At 33.7% G+C, this 17,227-nt stretch overlaps 1 protein-coding gene across 5 annotated transcripts in view; it reads right to left on the reverse strand.

The window, feature by feature from the left end:
- Positions 1-17,227, reverse strand: part of LOC105254897 (lachesin) — a 158,827-nt gene that overhangs the window by 67,695 nt on the left and 73,905 nt on the right. For 3 of the 5 annotated variants that reach the window (XR_002192714.2, XR_002192713.2, XM_011263865.3), the window contains exon 1: positions 8,583-8,839. The exons of the other annotated variants lie outside the window; for them this stretch is intronic. The gene's annotated coding sequence lies outside the window, so the exon portion shown is untranslated. Of the gene's footprint in view, positions 1-8,582; positions 8,840-17,227 lie in introns of those variants that run through there. 5 annotated transcript variants of the gene reach the window in all.

Below are 17,227 nucleotides of genomic sequence, written 5' to 3' on the forward strand. Positions count from 1 at the left end.
TATTTCCACCACCATTTAAATAGGAAAACATGTAATTTGTAATTAAATTCATTAAATAAATTGTATAAACATACAATTTATTATTTATAATATTAAATTCTTGAATGTCGCCAGTAGATAAAATAAAATAACGTAATTTAAATCGACCACACTGGCAATTTATTGGTTGATAAAGAATCACAACGTTTCGACCATGGGTTTTGGTCCTTATCAAGTGAAAATATCTTAGTTAACCAATATATAGAAAGACTGAGTCTTTCTCTTTGTGTTTGATCGGGAAGTTGACATGACGATCTTGACATGTGATTTCTTCTTTTTTCACTATATATTGGTTAACTAAGATATTTTCACTCGATAAGGACCAAAACCCATGGTCGAAACGTTGTGATTCTTTACCAACCAATAAATTGCCAGTATGATCGATTTAAATTACACAACCAAGATATAGATAAAGAGGGGTCCTATAGTATTCTCGAATTGAGAATCTATATCTTGGTTAATGCACCAAGTAAAATATATGCATATGTCTTTCACGCGTTTTAATTTTCGCGAATTACTAATCTTAAAAATTTTACGCACTACTATCCGCGGTGGCTCTGAATCGCTCCTTTCTCGAATTGTTGTTTAATACATTACAGAACCTAATTTCTTTATCTATTTATTAATTTGTTCGATTTAAATTACGTTATTTTATTATTTATATTCATATTATTAGCTTATAGGGGCTTGACATTATGATTTCATAAATTTCTTCTCAAAAATAATCAACGTTTATCGTCAATACAACTTTTTAGCTTCCGCATTTTGAACGCTGTTGACAAAATTCATACCTGCTTTAATTTCACAAATTTATCGTTATTCTTAAAAGGCGATGATTATTATTAATTATACGGAAAAGTAAATTAAAAGATTGCGTAACAAGAAGAGAGAATAGAGTTGATCTCTTTTTTCTATACTTTTAAATATATAACGGAACGGGAAACACGTTGGTATGCCTTCATGCGCTAGTACGCATTCCTACCCTTTAATGTAGTAGAAAAATGTTTTCATGGTCGAAAGTGCTTGAACGAGGCAAGGCGCGTTCGTATCTCACGGAGACGTATGTGACGCGAGTATGATGGTAACAACGCAGGTGTAATGAATAAATCCCCAAGTTTTTCGGGGTAAAGCGGAAGTTGCTGCGCGGCTCCATATATCCGTCGCTCCGTCGTTGAAAAACGAAATAACGTCCTTCGGCACGTTCGCAGCGACTGTAAAAAAAAAACTCGCTGACTGAACTTGTTGCGAATTTACAAAATATTATCGCTGCGTAGGATTTGTATTGTTAAAATCCAAAGTATACCGTTTTTTTTTGTGTTTATTTATCAAAACAAAAATAAGTCCCGATCTGTTTATTTTTGTCACTGTAGTGCATAAAACTGCCTAGACGGATTTTCAGGGAAAAAAATTTGTAAAGTGCGACGGTTTGACGTAAAATACAACCTACGTGACGTATATTTCGGCCAAGTTTTTCTATTTTTTCTACTTGAATCTTGTTCCCTTTTTTTTACATGTCCAACAGAGCCGTTCGAGATGCAACATTGAACACATTAGATATTTTATAAAGTTACGAAACTCATTTGCATCTTCGCAAAATTGGCTTTCATAATTAGATATATTATCATATTGATTTTCAATTATATTCAAAGTCACTGATGTGACGTTTGTAATTAATCAATCATCATAAATCATATTAATCCGATTTTTTATAGAGAGAAGACAGACATTGCGTTTCTAATTACATAATTTTTTTCAATTTTTTAAAATTAAAATTTTTTTCCTTTTCGCAATTTGACAATCAAATATTGTGTAAATAGCTTTGTTGTATTTTAAGAAACTATTGTCACACTGAATTGTTTCCAAATATCAATTTTAATTAATTGTTTGATTGTAAAATACAATCAGCTCTAGTTATTACGTAAATATTACGTAATAAAGGAATATTTTGTAAAGTGTTAAGCAAGCATTGTGCAAGCTGAGCAAAATATAATATTGAACACGCCTTTATCGGCGCGTTATTACGCAAGAAGATGCATTTGCGTGCCACATGGAGACGATCTGTTTCAGAGTGCGCTATCGACGTATCGGTAACGAGATACATTATTCAACGGACGAACACGCGCCTCTGATACCTTCCTTGGTCATTCCTTGAGCTCGTCACGTATTATCCGAGAAAGAATCGACAAAAACACATGGACTTGATTATTTTCTAACAGCGACTAAAATATATATTTACGCAGATATAGATAGATTGCCAACATGGGAGAGCAGCTATTTATAATTAGTCAGAATATATAAGTTAATATACGCTCTCTGTGTCATATTTCAATTTGCCGGAAGTTATTAAAATATAAACGATTTTCATGAACAATTTTCATTGCAGACAAGAGAGTATTTATTGATATTTTGCTCATTAATGCAGTAATCATATTGAACCCAACTGTAATTGGTTCCTGATTTCATCTGTAATATCGTTGTTAGCAGTCCGGATATAATACACAGAAGTCTGTGCTAAAAATACGTTAATTCAATATAAAAATGTTAATTCATTATTATGTTCACATTACAACATGTGTCATTTGCGGTTTGAAAAGATAAGAGCTTTGTCAGCACGTTTTTTTATTCGACCGTACCCCATATTTGCCTATGTATTATCGATGTCCCCGTTCCCGTGTGGAAAAGCCGAAAACCGCAACGCAATCTAACTTCGTCGGATCGCACAGGCAAAAAGGAAGAAATCAACTACTTATTTACTTGATCGAAAAACTATGGAAAAACCACATGGAATACGTGTGCGCGCAATTTTCAGAATTCGCAATCGTGGATTCTTGTGCGACTATTCATATTCGCGAACCATCACATAAATTATTGTTACAGTATATTTTATGTTTTTAAAAAGAGTTCGTGTGTGTAAATGCAGGTAATGCTTTGTGTAGGTGTTCACTGACAATAAATTTAATTCACAAATTAATGTCAAATTAATGTCAAAAATAATATCCCATTTAATATAATAATAAAAATATTTAAACACTTTAATGTTAAAAAGTGAATAAAAAATATTAAAATATCAAATTATCGTAATAATTATGTTGTATTGTCAGTTTATTATAATTTCCAAGTTTCCAAAAGTTTTTTGTTTGTTGTTCTTGTCCAAAGTAACATTGTCAAAAAACAAAGAGTATAATTTTAAATGACGATGCCTCGATGAATCAACATTTAGCTTAATCGATCACTTAATTGACATCTCTTAATTATACGATTTCACATTTCATGATTACGATAAGTATAAATATACGTAGATAGAATGTTAATTGTGAGACATTCCAGGTAAACGATTTATTCGCATGAATATAAAAATTTATTACATATTTCATACCGAGAATTAAGAATTGTGAAAAAAAATATTATAAAATTTGCAATTATTAACAGGTAATTTAACATTTGGCGGCATTCGTGTGATTCTTATGCTCTCAATTCCTCGCTTCAAATTGTAGATAACTTAAATAAAGTAGAAATCCGATATCTAATTCTTAAAAAATATTGATAATTAATGTAATATTGAAAATTATTCTAACAAGTCTAGAAATTTCATAATTATCTATCAGACAGGATTTTGCTGTAGCGTATAATTGAATCAATTATTACGAAAATAGGACACATGAATCGTCATGTTTATAATAAATTAATATTGTTAGATGATTTTTTGCTCTTCAATATCCACATGTGAAAGGGATATTAATTGCATTTATTGATTACAAAAATATTCTTTTCCCAAGAAGTTACTATGAAAGAACATAAAACATTAATTACAAAAGTTAAAAAATTATACATGTCGATATATATAAATTAAGTTCCTAGAAGCACATCTTAACGGAAAAAAATCTAATAATATTAACGATAATACGAATGGATGCGAAATTAAGGGTAACTATTTGATCAGCTCGATTCATGCGAATCAGTACAATTGATTCAATTTGTGATTTATGCAAGATCAAACGCAAAACTATTTTCCTTCGCGTAATCAGAACTTCCGTTTCGTTGACGGAGAATCTCAGCGATTCCTTTCCTTAACGAAAATCGCTAAATTTGATTACTGACCCAGTGACACCATTAATGTGCATCCTCAGCGCTCCACTCTCAAAAACTGCGAGTCGCACCTTCCGAAGAAGTGTTTAATATATTTCTGATTATCGTTTGTAAAAAAAAAAAAAAAAGAAATAGGAACAAAGAATCGTGTCTTGAATTTTCGAAAACGGTTGCGAGGCAACAATTGCCGCGATAAGTGACAACTCAAAGAAGAATTTCCAGGTGAAATGCACTTTCCGCGAGATGATTTCTGCTACAACGTGAACGGCCTGTCAAAGCTATCTCGTGGAAAAATAAGCGTGTCTGACGTCGGACGCGCAGAAACGCACCGGAACGATGGACCGGAAGTGCTTCAAGAGTAATCAATTTTCGTTTTGCGAGACGCGGAAGCTCCTCGTCCCGTTACAGACGCGCGCTCGCACAGAATTATTAACAGCTTCCTAAGTACACGCGCGCTAATGATCGCTTTGGACGATTTTTTTCGTCGTTTGCATCATTGAAAAGGTGTATCCTTTTACGTATCAGATGCTCTATTACTCCAGAACGGAGAAATTAGAGCGTTGTGAAAGTGTACTCTTTTTCTCTCTTTCTATAAATTCTTTTGCCGCGCAAAAGAATCTTCTCCATAAACAATTTCTTGCGACTCTGGACGGTTGCTGATGCAAATATGAAGAAAACAACCGCCGCTATTTTTGTCCGACAATTTTAGATGTGATTAAAGATGAAGCCGCGTAGTAAGAAAATAAATATTTTCCATTACCGTAATCCGGAAAATGGTAGAATGTTGTTTTCACGGATTATATTAAGGGAAAAGTGTTTTAATATTAACGTGACTATTCGCGTTTACATATTTCAAGATTAATTATGCTCTTAAACGAGACGGTGATGATATGATATATCTTTTTATCTTGAGAAACACATGGAAAAATTTGTTTAAATATTAATATTAATGTATAATACTTTGATAATTATCAGTATTAAATTCAAATGTAACAAGTTGAAGGTTAATTGACCCGGTTAACTTGACCATAGATTTTTCTAACAAACTTCGTAGTCAGCTGATAACAATGTATACTGAAGAAACACCATTATCCACGTTACATAAAGTACCCGAGTAAGATAGATGTAGAAGAACTTAATTTCTACCTATCCAAATATTTGCGCATTTCAGTTCCGACAATCATCCTCTCTCTGACATGATAAAGAATATCTGTTAAAACTTACCACGTCATTGCATTTCATGGCTATTATGTTAACAATGATCTCGCAAATAATGGGCACAAAGTATGTAATTTTCATGCCTTGTAGTTTCCATTATTCCCTCTCATAAATAAATTTTATAAGCAGTAAATTGCTTCGTTGAATTCTCAACATATATTGGAAATGAATAAATCAAAGTATAGACTGTAAATGACTGTAAATTGCCTGTAAATTAACTGTAAATGACTGTAAATCGCGACATTTTTATGCGAGCGGCTAATAATTTGCAATTGATCGCGCGCTTTAAATATGTGTATCCACCAATAATCTATACTTATTAACCGCGTAATAAAGTACAATTTTAAGCAAACGCGCTAAGTCGTAAGAAAGAAAGAAAAAACGGAATTACAATGAGATAAATCGGAGATTATTCGTGTGACACGTAATTCGCGTTTTCACCTTCTGGATGTATATGTATGTCTGTGTGTGTGTGTGTGTGTGTGTGTTATATGAAAGGCCGTGATCGGCTTGTCGCTAATTCCGACAAGTGCTACGCACTTCCGACGACGAGTTAATCCCTGGTAGATCGGTCACCTTGACATTTAATGGACTCCATCCGCGAGGATCCTCGCGGATGCAGCCCATTAAATGTCAAGTGACTCGAACTCGAACGATTGAAAATTGATTTTCCGCCGTCAAAGAAAACGATCGATGCACGCGTGAAAATATGCGAAGCGTTCCATCGAAAGCGATGGGAGTCATTCAGACATTGGTACGTGTGAGAGACGTCGCGTCAATAAATTATTTTTCAGAGATGCAATCGTTGCGTACGATGTAGTATCCAAATTTTTGACCTAGATTTCATCCTCCAGATTTCTCCCTATTATCACGAGTATGAAAATATGGTCCTATCTCTTCTTTTTTTTTTACACTCTTTTTCGACTGTGATTTCGGTGACTTATCGGTTTGCCGACCCTCCAATAAGCGGAGCGATTCGAAATCGATTGTGGAACACTCGGAACACTTGTGGAATATTCATTCGAGAATATCGCTTCGCTACTCGCATGTCGGTACAAAGATCGCCGGTAATTGCCCTGGTTTGCTTCCCCGATCGACATCGGCGATTAAATGTCGCTAATACGGGGAACCCATCGTGACGAACTTACCGTTCCCTCCACGACATACACACACCCTTTGTAGCAACGGAAATTTATGCAAATCGGATACGATTGTCGGTTCGATAACACGAGAAAGGAGAGGACGGATTGGCTGCAATTTGTTATTAACCAAATCTGCGATGCACTCGACTTGCGGAATAAATAGCGCTCTCTCTCTTTCTCTCTTTTCTTCTTTTTTATTGTAAGCGCACGTAGTCGAGTACGCTGTCGAAGTGCGCTTTGCATAAAAAAACGTAAGGCGAGCATGTACCACGGTGCATGTGTACGTCAATGTCTCAATTAAAAGGGACAACGATGTATATTCCGCTCAAGTGACAATCCAATTATTCTCGAAGCGATTTCTCATCTATTTTTGGCGAAAGAATCAAATCAACCATGTGGCTCTCTTCTCGGTTAATTTCTTTTTAAATTACGACGCGCTTTGTCGTTGCAAGTGACAATGGGAAAAATTATTTCACATTTCATAGTCGATATTCTTCCTCGCGAAAGATTCCATAAAATCTAAAATTCAAGTTTAATCGCAAAAATGATCGCTAAAAATAAAACGAATAAATAGGAAAAAATATATATATAATATATATATATATATATATATATATATATATACAAAATATATATATACAATATATATATTTATACAATAAAAAAAATATATATATACAATATATATATTTACAAAGTTGTCGTGTTTCAATTCTGCGGGAACTTCCGATGATGCTCAACGCCCGAAAATCGAAACTTTCATTAAAAACTTATGGGAACTAGTCTCGTTCTCCGCGTCTCACGCCGGCGAAATTAATTTGTTTCTTGCCGCAATGTGAACGATATTATGGGAACTGGCGCGAACCGAAGTCGTTCCGCAGTCGCGAGACGCGAATTAATAAAAAGCGTTTGCGGATCTCTTGCCTTTCTCATATCGACGAATCGATAACCGCATTTGATTTACATTAATCATTGCGAAGTTATATACGTTTCCGGCAATAAATTAACTGTATATATCGACTTCTTGGAAATTGCGGTGAACGTCTTTACGTTGGATATATCGACAGTTACAGTTAAAAGTTCATTATAATTCTAATATAACTTTTTTTCCTTCTTTCTTACGGTACAGAAACAAATTTTCATTGATGTAATTTAAAATACGCAAACTTATTATAATTTCCTAAGGAATTTGTTTCAAAGAATCGTTCGAGAATCTATTTGTTTCAAAAATAATTTTTTATCGTTGACAATAAAATATATATGTGATATAAACAGAGTTAATTTTATAATTGTAAACAAAAAAATTTGATATATTTTGAAGAAAACTGTCGTGCAAATTATTTTATACACAGATTCGTATAGAAAATAAACTTTCTGTTATATAAAAACTAATATTATTAATTTAAAATGAAATTTCCAAAATTTGATCTGACAATCCCGAAGAACTTCAACAGGAATATGCAAATGCTTCAACACATGTTCAAAAGTTACTTCATCTCGTTACAAGAGCACAGACCTCGGTGTAACCGTTCGGAATTAAAATTCGCTAACCCGCAACGCGCGTTGATCCCAAAGGGCTGCTCCGCGAAGCGAAATTCTTGACGCCATTCGCATGAAAAGTGCTTTTCTCACGGGACGAGATCAAACATCACTGTGGCTGATCTGAATGAAAATTCACGAAACTGTGATGCTAACTCTTCAAAACTTTTGCACGTTTCATGAACTGCTCGAAGATACGAGAATTTTCATCACGATTACGTCAAAAGCAATTACAATTTATTTTTCTTACGAAAAAATAAAAATTATTATAAATAAAAGTTTCTGCAGTAACTGGATTAAAATTTAATCATATCCAATTTGCATAAATTATTGGAACATATGTTTGCTTAAATAAAAAATGTGAAATTTCCTTATTCTTAAAATACATGATTAAATCGATGTAAAATTTGCAAACACACGCACATTAAGCCAGGAAGAGCCTTTACTGCCGGAAGGTGATGATTTATTTTAATTTCATTATATAAAGACGGGCGAAATTAATTTTTTCGCCGTTGTATCCACTTGAGCGCGCTCGGTATGAATGAAAAGATCGCAAACCTGCAGCGGTAATCCTGGAGGGCTTTCACACATCTCGAGGAAACGACGATGACACCGCAGTGACACGCTCGAGGACCGATAACGCCGACATCGCCTGTTCCCTACGTCGAGGATGCACGTGATTCAGCGGACCGCACTCGAATATCGAACGCGACCGCACGGACTGAGGGACGCCGGTAAACTGATCGCGGAATCCTGATGGTCCTCCTCCGCGGAGGAGACCTCCGGGTGCAGGACGAGGCGCGCAAGCTCGCGACGAAGCGCGAGCGCGATACGAGTGGCCGCGGGAAAGCGACTTTGGGAAAAGCGAGAGGGAGAGGTCGTAGGAGGCACGGCCGAGCCTCTGATTTAATCGCAAAGGCGCCGCGTCGCGCGGCTGTGCGCTGCTTCAAAGGATAAAAAGCTCCGGTAATTTGCGCCGGTCCGCAAGCCAGGACGAACGAAGAAGGCAATCTGCATTTCCGTATGACGGACAGCAACCTGCGTGTCGTCCAGAGACGCTTACACGAGCGTTGATGCGAACAGTTCAAGTAAAACGGTACGATAATGTAAATATTTGAAGTAACTTTCTTTTATCCCGGACACAGATAATCTAAATTAGAAGCTGATTTTATTTTCTATGCGAACGTAATTTATAAAACAATCCTATTATCTGATTTTCCTTAGGGAATTACATCAATTTACACGATAAATTTATTGATGAGAGAATTAATTTTTAGCGAAAGAAAAATATCGAAATTTATCGATGATTTACTAAGAGGTGTAATTTTGATTGACGATATTATTCTCGTCACCTAGAATTATGCAGATACTGAGATATTAGCCAATTCGACCTTCCAATCGATTTCAATTTCACGATCTAAATATCCATATCATACTTTGTATCGAAAAGAGAGTATTGGTAGTTTTATTGCGGTATCGTTAGCATTTCAAGCCGTGGCTTTCGGATCAGAATGCATTATCGACTTCGCCCTTGGCCGTTCGTGCGGCGCTGTTATCGAGATCTTTCGAGGTTCCGAAAAACTTTGTACGTCGTTTTTTGTTGATCGATGAGCGCGGCTATTATATTCGGAGGCAAAAGACGCGGCGTTGATATTAACTTTCTGAGGAACTTTTTAATTTTTGTTCGATTGATTTCGCGTGCTTTCGTACAGTTTGTTGAAAGGTGAATAAAGGATGAAGTGAATAATGATGCCACGATATGGCGCAACAATGGAGAAATATATTTATATCCTGATAACAAAAGATTTAGAGGAATTAAATAACAAAATCTAATCTTTTAATCCTCCCCCGTCTTTATGTTGTCACTCGAAGATATATCACGGAGAAGCGTATGTTTATTTGCATAATAATTTAATTCAAAATTTATTAAGAGAAAAGTTTAGAAATTTATTGCTTAAAGATTAAGAGGGACAAAAAGAAAACTTTCCCGGTTAAAGAGTCAGCAACAACGAAAAGTTTGGAAAGCTCCCCGGCCTGTGACAATTGAGGAATTACTCGAATGCGCCATTTTACTTTTCGATGTCTGCGAGGAATGATTTAACTTTATCTTTTCGCAGCAGTTTGTTTACGCAAAGTAATTTATTTATATAGCTTGCAAATTTATATATATATTATATATAATATATTTATAATCCCATTTCGTATAATAATTAATAAATTTGAAGCTAATTTCTACTTACAATTAGTCGTACTTTGATGATAGATTATCATTTATCATTTATCATAATTTCAGCGCACAAAATTGAATTCAAAATTTTCATCTTCCATTAAAGTCTGTTAAATTTGGCAAATGAGTTTTTGTTATTCATGTTTTATCGAATTTTAATGCTAACTATAAGCTTTTCGACTTTCGATTGTCACACAATTCCGTGATTAGATATCTTTTATCTTAAATTTCGCGATTAAAAATAATTCTATTTCACTAGAATATATTATTATTAAGATTAGTAGTGCAAAAAAAATATTTTATATGTAAGTGTCAAATTACAAATAATAACCGTCATATTAAATTTATTAAAAATATTTTTAAAATACATAATTAATTTAAATTAAAAGCATTTCATTAACACAAAATTATTAAAAAGGCCACGCATATATTCTCGATTTATCGGTCAATTTTAAAACTCAATTAATTTCATTTAATCAATAGCGACATCGCACAGTCATTGCACACATTTCCCACTTATTCGATCAGGACAATAGTCCGTGACCAATCTAAGAAATAAACTGGATCCCGAGGTACAAAAGTAGATGCGGAGTGCAACGAGCAAAGGTCTCCAAGTACGATAATTGAATCGACCTTTATCGCTGTGATGCTGAGAGCATTGTTCTCCGGTATCTTCTACTATTGGATAGCGAGATTTGGTGCGTTTCCATGATTACCGTCATGGTAGAGCAAAGGTATCAAAGGCATCGTCTCATTCGAGGATGCGACAGCAACGGCGTTACATTTCCTCCCGAGCATTGCACGCACATTCGCAATACCCGTTAAATTTATGACTACTTTATGAGACAAGTCTTATACCTCGAACGAAAAGTCGCTATTTCATCTGAATTGTGCCGATGAACAGAAGAGTATCTTAAATAGTGGCTTTTTTGTGATAATATTCGCGATTAATATTATTATATTTATATTTCACGAATGTATAAGTGTCAAAAGTATAAACGTTTTGTGTAGTATATATTTAAAAAAAATCGATGAACGCATGAAATGTGAAGATCATAAATTGCGATTGCTAAGAGAAAAAGAAATATAAAAAATCCTTTAACTTTTTAATAGAAAGGAAGAGAGAAAGGTCCATATATACTATACATACCGCCCGTTCACCATCTTTCCTTACGAAATCGAAATTAACTCCACTATTATTTAAGGGCGTTCGACAGGTTAACGTACGTGATCTATAAAGAAAAAAAAATGAGAAGCCGCGTTTGCTGGTGAAAATCGCCTTGCCTTGGATCGGGTATAGATCGGGCGACGGGTTAAATGAAAAATGAGTTCGCGGCGAAGGAATAAGAGGGGAAAGAGGAAGACTAAATGAAAAATGAAACAAAGCCAAATTGGTTCGTCCCAAAAATCCATGAGCGCGCAAAAAAAAAAATAGAAAGAGGCTCATCTAAAAACGTCTTGAAGATATCCCGTCCTTGTTTGGGCACAAGTCCGGGACAAGTTCTAGACACGGGCCCGATTATGTGTATCTCTATATCCTACTTTCGAGAAACTCTGATTATACAGAAAGTTGTAATCGCGTTAGCGCACAGTTAAGGACTATGTCATCGTTGCCGTCTGAAAATTAATAGACGGTCGTGCTTTCAAGGATATACTTTCCTCGAAAGTAGGAAGAGTGGCCGAGAGGGGAAGTCGATCCACTCTTTAAGGATACATTTCATAAAGAAACTACACGAAGAAATTCATGAAGTGTCCTATAATTACCACGCGCTTACGAAAGTCTGAAGAAGTCGCTACTGAAAAAATTTGATTTTCCTTAACGATCATCCTTAAAGCGCAAGGAGATTTTTATCATAAGAAAATATGCAAACGTTGATCCGCTTATTCGTCACGTTAATGCAAATGCAATAGATTCGATGTTACTGAAATTATTATGCTATCCATTATTCCGTTTTATACAGCCACTTTTCTGAGTCTTAAAAATGATGAAAATAAATTTGATCTCGATAAAGAATATATAAAAGAATATTTTTCGTTTGTAATTCTTATGTTTGTATATTTTTTCAATCTCAAAAGAGCATAAATATATTCACTTTCGAAAAGGATTAAGTAGCTTTCAATTTTATTCGCCAATATTTCACAATAGGAGAAAATTATAACTGTTTTGCGGTGATAATTACGAAATACGTGGCAAATTATGACTGCGCATCGCAATCATAAATTTCTAATAAACCATACGAATTTGGTATTAATATTCTCTCTCGAGTACGATGATGGTCAAATCGAACGATTATTCCGGTATTTTGTAATTAATAAATAATAGCTATTTATAGTATGTCGTTCGTTTCATCTAATATAGGGAACGACATTTCTGCAAATCGGTATTGGTATGCATATACTATTATTACGGAATATGCTTTCGCGTATTATCGTATCTATATGATTTAAGTTATTGAATACAATGCCTAATATTTTTCGAAGCTCTCGAATTGCTTATTATATACAATTTTTATTACATATAACAACAAACGGCAAAAATAAGATAAAATTTATAAAGTTCTAAATATAAAATGTGAAAATAAAAACTATAAAATATGCTTAAATCCAGATTATCAAAAAGATTGCTTTCTATCTCAATAATATAAGATTTTAAAAAGAAAAAAAATATTATTTTATAATTATATTATAACAGTTATTCTGGCGTAGAACATTTGCTATATGCGATTAAAAAGTTCATATAGCAGATATACAAGAACATGGTTAACGAGATGTACTATTATTCTGGCGGCTAAATCCTATTATGTGCTTTAACATATCAATTATATATTATATGGATTCCCATGTCGCATTTCTAAAGCTCCGACCAATGACGGATTTTACATGAAAAGAAATTAATTAATTTCGATTTTTGCCGTTCTCAAATATACATGTAATTTATTGATATTCGATGAAAGATTCATCATAACAAATCAGCTTTATTGTTACAAGAATTTAGTCATATTCTTGTACAGGATATTTAAATGAACAAATTTCACACAATTTGTAGAAATTTATAAATAAATTTTTAATGTTAGTATTTCTAATGAATATTTTTATATTCTTTTGTATTTACAGAATTCTGAAATATTAAAGATATGAGACTGAGATATTAAAGATAAAAACTGATAAATAATTGTGTAAAAAGAGAAATTTTATCATCTATTTGCAATTAATTTATTTTTCATGACGAAAATTTGATTAGATGCTTTTTTTCACAATTCATTGGTCTATATTAAACGGCGTTGTAAAGAAGAATAATAGAAAGAGAAAAATAAAAATTTGTTAAAACTTATGCAAGATTAAATGCAAAATAAAATTTTATTGAAACTTTGTTCACGAAAATACTTGGTCCCAACAATTTATTAAAACATTTTAAAAGTATACTATAATTTACTAAAGCTTGAATATTTATTTAAAATGTCTTAATACATGTTATTACTCTCTTTCTCTCTCTTTTTTCTACGATTTTTAGAGATTATAGAAATAAAAAAATTAATGCGTCTATTTTGTTTGTATACATATAAGAAATATAAATTAATTTACATTCGCACATAGATTTCTCAAAATAATCCAAGTATAAAATCTTCTTTAAAAATACTATATAAACAAAGGTCGTCGCATGAAAGGAGAATAAGCCTCGAGAAATATATGTCGCGAAGTAACAGTGAGAATTACGTTTTTGATGGATGACGCGCGAGTAACGGTTTGCATATCATTAGACGAGTTAGATGCCAACGGCAACCTAATTAACTTGTCTCGATACTGTGGCATGTTTCGTTCGCCGCTATTGTTTCATATGTGTAATTATCCGAATGCGCAGCGCGTGTTCTGTGTATAGAGAGCTGGATCGCGAATTAATTTCGAAATATCATTAAAACGCTAGTTGCAAGAATGGAATATGATCCAACGATCGCACTGATATTTTCCAATTTATTTGTTCATCCGTTAATTTGTACGAATATGTTGCGGCTCATTTTTATCTAATAATGATCAAGATATCATGTTTCTTTTAATAAACTATCAGCTACATGAAATATATTCTTTATTATAATATAATAAATTATATAAATTAGTAGCATAAGAATAATATAACTTACTAATCTTACAGCATGAGAAATAAATCATAAACTTTATTTACTGCTTTTATAAGTACAAATAGTATATTAATACAAATTTCGCGAAACTAAAAAATTGACCCTATATTAGTCAAAAAACTGAAAGAATTATTGAACCTGATCCGATATTCATTTCTGCAATTTGACAAGTTTTTGTCGAAACATACTTTTATACTTAATTTTTTATATTTTATTACTTTTTTCTCAAGCTGGAGACCATATAATTAATTTAACATAATACAAATAATATTAATTAATATATATTACAATACAAATGATTCACAAATATAAACGTCGCTTTTCTACCCGATACCAGTATTTTGTCTCTCGATTGCAAACGACGCAGAGGTATGAAACAGAGAATTGGCAGTAAATTAAATTATCATTCTCTTGATACCTCGGATCGCTGTGGATAATAATGGCCACGGATAAATTACGAGACTATGATCGCGGCACTGGATTATGTGATTATGCAAAACGTACTGCGCGATATCGGAAAATACGCGACGAAATTCTCCATATGCTTCTTCTTTCCGTCAGAAATATTTTCCTAGCAATTTACATTTTGTTCGGACGCACATTACTTATTGTTACATTTACATACCCGTTAAATTTACATAAATTAATTTTATTCTTTAATGTAAAGTGAATTTTTTATATTACGGAACTTGAATTGAAGATGTTGTTACTAAACTGTTTAATCTTTAAGGTTTAGATTTTAATAAAATTGACATAAGCGGAAAAAAATGGATTCACAATTATTTTCGTAAAGCTTTTTCAAAGCGATTAAAAATTATTACGGTCACCGATCAGAATAAATTTTAATATAAAAGCGTGAAGAAAATCTATCTTTCGCAGAAAATAATATAGCTCAAATAATAAGCTGTTCGCAGATAAATTCCGTCAATTTTTTTTACCGTAACTTTTAGTTTCTATCGTAGTATGTTCGAGGCAAAATCCATCGGAACGAATTAATCGGCGCATTAAACGGTGCGAAAAAAGGGGGGGAAACCGGACGGGAAACCGCGGGCGGTCGATTTGACACACCTCGAGACGAAACTCCATTTGCTCCCTGTTCGAGTTCGCGCATAGCAATACGTACGTGATGCAATGCTTCAAAACTGCGGACTATAGTAATTACCAGCAACGAGAGCGCGTCTATACAGCTTCGTCGCAACGAGTTAAGCGACACTGACCTCGCTAGAAAGTTTCTTTGATGTTATCCTGAATAACTTCTGTGTGTGCGTACGTGTACGGTTGTTTCACGTATATGTGCGGATTCCAGGGGAAACGGGGCGGATGTATGCTGTCCGCGCGACTACGGAAATTCGCAAAGCACGACCGCACGAGGGGTGGGAAAGCTCTAAGAAAAATGCATCCCATCGACGAGAGATCGGGAACGAAGAGACTTGTTCCGTAACACATTCGACTCTTGGATGGAGCTCGACACTAGGGAACAAGAACAACCATTGTCTTTTCGTCGTGAGACACGAGAGAAAGAAAATATTATAGTAAAGATAGATGAATAGGATTGGGAGAATAAAGTCGGATTAAAGTTGCAAAATCGCGCTACTCGAAGCAAGTATAGCAATTGAACGCGGGAATAATCTTCTTTGCATCTAGAAGAATATATTACACCGAGATAAAAATTTATACGAAGAGAGCGAATCGCTAAAAATACACTGACTCAGCGAGCGAATTTTTAATGTAAAACTTGATTCATCCTTAATGGGTTTATCATATGAGACACTTCAGGTTGTAAGATATTGACTGTTCTCACGTTCCAGAGTATCGAATTAATCTTTTAGGCCTTTGAATTTGTTCTTGCATAATATTACGAAGTTACGTCTCGCGTTTGACTTTTATATAATTTTGCTACAAAAGCGTGCAGACTGAGGAAATTAATATCGCTACTTTGCGCATGCTCCTTCCTTAAACGTGACAAGATTTTAATTAGTTTACATAACAATGAGATATTAAATTGTCGCGAGTAAATGTGGATTCTCGCGACAGATAATTAAATCTCTTTTTTAATTGTACAGAGTACTACATATTTTTTTAAAATTGCGATTGTGGAGTTTATTGCTGATACACGCGCGTGTACATAAATTTCTAATCAATTTTATTCAAAAAATAATAAGCGGAATATTATTTAATATTGACTTCCTTAAATGAAATTATTTCTGTAATATTATTTCTCTATTAATATTTTTAAAGATATGTAATTTAAAAGCGTAACAATTAAATGTTTTGCATAATTAATATAATGAATTATATAAAAGCTACAACAGTAATCTTATTTCGTGTGAGAGTACATTATCTTAATAAGCGAATATCGTCTACAGTCTACAGAAATAAAGTGACAAAAATGCAGATATTAAATTATGAACTAAAATATGTATGGTATGCATCTCATAATTCTTCTTCTAGAATCTGATATTAAAACGAGGAATGGCTAAAAAAATATGCACAAAAATTTTTCTAAGAAACGAAAATTCATCATTATTATCAATGTTCGTTAATTTTTTTTTCCCGATAGAGTTAAATCTTTATCAGTCTGATTAGCGGACATTATGATGGGGAATCACGAATTTTGATGCGCTTTTTATCGATGCCAGTTTCATAGAGCTCGCAGCTGACATGTAATCCACGTGGTCGATGTTTGCCTTAGCATTTATACGACGAACCATTCTTTTCGATGTATCTTACGAATTTTTCGGGCAAACGGCGAACGCGACAAATGACGGAAAATGACGATAATTCGTTTGGCTTTGTCATATCCGTCGCCGCGTTTCTTCTTTGACGTAACAAGAGAAAAAAAT

The sequence above is a fragment of the Camponotus floridanus genome, unplaced genomic scaffold (assembly GCF_003227725.1).
Source record: "Camponotus floridanus strain SB8 unplaced genomic scaffold, Cflo_v7.5 scaffold3, whole genome shotgun sequence".
Classification (NCBI taxonomy): domain Eukaryota; kingdom Metazoa; phylum Arthropoda; class Insecta; order Hymenoptera; family Formicidae; genus Camponotus; species Camponotus floridanus.